The following is a 3,182-nucleotide window of genomic DNA, read 5'->3' as shown; positions in this document are numbered from 1 at the left end:
TCTTTTCTTTTTTTTTTTTTTTTTAAAAGACACATTTAGTCAGCGTCATGATCAGACTATTACATTTAACAATCAACAGCATGGGTGCAAAAAAAACCTACATTAAAACTATGTGTTGCAATGTTTTACACTTTCCACAGAACAGAAATTAAAATAGCCTATTATACAATTAGTACAAATACAGTCTTCGAGTTTTTTGCCCATACATATGAGTATTGTCTAAAATATGTCTTCTTTGTGGCAGCGAGGCCCCGCCACCACTGTGCTTGGCTGGGTTCACAAATCTGTTGTAGCCTGTAGCTTCCCTGTCACTTCTCTAGCTCTCCTCTCCTGCTAAGCTTTGTTTCCTGGCAGTAATTAAAACCTTCTGCCACTGCCATAGCTACTGCTGCTCCTGGAACCACCATACCCACCTTGGTTTCATGGTTTGCCAAAACATTGGCCTCTACCACCATAGAGGACAGTTTCTGCCTCCGAAATTTTCTTCTTTCATGGGCCCAATATTTGAAGATTGATTGTTGTAATTGCCAAAATAATTATAGCTTCCACCACCTCCAAAGTTGCTTCCATCATTACCATATCTATTATAGCCATCCCCACTGCCACCATATCCACCACCACACTGACTGCCACCAAAGCCACCTTGCCCTCTAAAGTTTCCTCTACGACCAAAGTTGTCATTTGCACCAAAACCACCTCCACGACCACCACCAAATTTTCCAGAACCACTTCAACATCTTTGGTTGAAGCACTAGCCATCTCCTGCTTAGATAGAGCTCTGCTTACTTCACAGTATGACAATCTTGTCCAAAGTCATGTTCATCAAGTGTTACAAAAGCAAGCCCTCTCTTTTTGCCACTGCCTCAGTCAGTCATGATTTCAATCACTTCAATTTTCCCATGATGTTCAAAATATTCTCTTAGATGATGTTCTTCAGTACCTTCTTTAATGCCACCAACAAAACTCTTTTTCACAGTTAAGTGGGCACCATGTCTTTGAGAATCTTCTCTTGAGACAGCCCTCTTTGGTGCCACAATTCTTCCATCCACCTTGTGTGGCCTTGCATTCATGGCTGCATCCATCTCTTCCACAGTGGCATAGGTGACAAACCCAAAGCCTCTGGAGTGCTTGGTGTTTGGATCTTATTACCACACAGTCTGTGAGTGTTGCCCATTTCTCAAAATGGCTCCTCAGACCCTCATTGGTTGTTTCAAAGCTCAAACCTCCAATGAAAAGCTTCCACAGTTGTTCAGGCTCTTTGGGAGACTCTGACTTAGACATGAGGGGGTGGGAGGGGAAGCTTTAACAATGCTTACTTGGCGGTATCCATGGGCAGAAAGAGTCAAGTATATTTTCTGATCACAATGGTATGAAACTAAAAATCAATAACAAGAGGAAAACTGGAAAATTCACAAATATGTGAAAATTAAACAACACACTCTTGAGCAGCTAATGGGTCAAAGATGAAATCCAAAGGGAAATAAAAAAATACCTGAGACAAATGAAAAGGGAAACTCAATGTACCAAAACTTATGGTATATAGCAAAAGCTGTGATAAGAAAGAAGTTTACAGTGATAAATATCTACATTAAGAAGAACAAAAAAAAAAAAAAAAAAAAAGAGGAGGAGGAGGAGTTAAGATGGTAGAGAAGTAGGGGGACTGGGATTTCCGTGGCCCTCAAACACAGCTGTATTGAGCAAGAACACTTGGAACACCCAGGAAATCAATCTGTGGAGTGACAGAAAATCTCCAAAGGTGGAGGGAGACAGCTTGGCAGGACAGAGGTTCGTGTACGTGAATTGGGGGAGATAAAACAGCATAGGCACAGAGGCGAAGGACAAAAGGGAGAGCAAAACAGAGAGGCGGTGGACTGCGGTATTGTGTTAGTACAAGAGAAAAACCTCTCCAGGCCATGGACTGGGGAAGGAGAAATACGGAGAGTGTCACTTTTTACTTTGCAAACAGCCTTACGAGCTGAATATCAGAGTTTTTAGGGGTGCACGACTTTCTCCAGACCGAGGCCGCCACCATGTGCATGCTCCTGGTGGGTAGGCAGCCAGCTCTGGGGTGGGGTAGTGATCTCAGAGGTGCACCGAGAGAGAACAGTCCCTTCCTCGAGTACTGTGGGAAAAGGGTTTATTGCCTCCTCCCCAAGGACAAAAGACCCTGAAGGTGCCAGTCAAAGGCCCTTTATCGGCTGGGTGAAGTGGTGCTACACGAGAACAGAATCCATGCAGTCATGCAGTGCAAGGCCCCTTAAGACTTGGGGATTTAAATCCCCGACGCATAGGAGGTGCAGGAGAAGTGGAGCAGGGCAAGCTGACCGCTGGTGCTCCTGTGTGAGGGCTGCCAGAACAGCATGGTTTGATCCACCCAGTCCAGGGAAGAGAGATTGGGGTGTCGCCATTTTTTTCCCTATCCCCAACACGGTGGGGCTTCAGGGAATAAGATAGTGGCCCTGCCAATGGAGGTGGGACCGCTTATACCAAAGCCCGCCCCTCCATTCCTGGCAACTGCTTATCTACTGGAGAGGGACTGACACTGAGTGAACCAGAAGGCCAACACAGTGACAGGTCCCAGGCACCAACAGACAACTGTCCTGTGGTTGTGTATGTTAATCTGTTTCTTTCTTGTTTTTTCTTTTCTTTTCTTTTTTCTTTTCTTCTCTTTCCTTTCCTTTTCTCTTCTTCTCTTTCCTTTCCTTTTCTTCTCTTTTCTTTTTCTTTCTACCCTCTTCTTTTTTTTTTCCTTTGGAATCAGGTTCATACTTTCTGATTTGATTTTTGGTCAATTCTTATTATATATGTATATTTTTTTCTTTCTCTGTTTTCTTTGTTTAATCAGGCATTTTTACTCTATTCTTTTTATACCCTTTCTATATCTCCTTTTTCTTTCTTTTCTTTTCTCTCTTCCTGGATTAAGCCTTATAGTTTCTTTGAATCTCTGCTTAGTCTCCCCCCCCCCCCATTTCATTTTTCTCTTTGTATGGAATCAGGTTCCCTGCCCTTTCCTTTTTTCCAGGGTTACTTCAATGAACAAATCCAAACACACCTGGTAGAAGATCCAAACAATCCACAACAATGAGCAAGGAGGAGCTTTGTAGAGGACTGACCAGTGGGATAGAGCAGCCAAATACACAACAACAGAGGGCACACAACACACTCCAAAAACACTTTCTGAA

General features: G+C 43.3%; 1 pseudogene; it reads right to left on the bottom strand.

Annotated features, from left to right (window-relative positions):
• Positions 1-285: 285 nt before the first annotated feature.
• LOC122230656 lies at positions 286-1,281 on the bottom strand (annotated as a pseudogene).
• Positions 1,282-3,182: the final 1,901 nt, after the last annotated feature.

The sequence above is a fragment of the Panthera tigris genome, chromosome C2 (assembly GCF_018350195.1).
Source record: "Panthera tigris isolate Pti1 chromosome C2, P.tigris_Pti1_mat1.1, whole genome shotgun sequence".
Taxonomy (NCBI): domain Eukaryota; kingdom Metazoa; phylum Chordata; class Mammalia; order Carnivora; family Felidae; genus Panthera; species Panthera tigris.
Note: the sequence above shows the minus strand (reverse complement) of the source record. Positions and strands in the feature narration are given on the sequence as shown.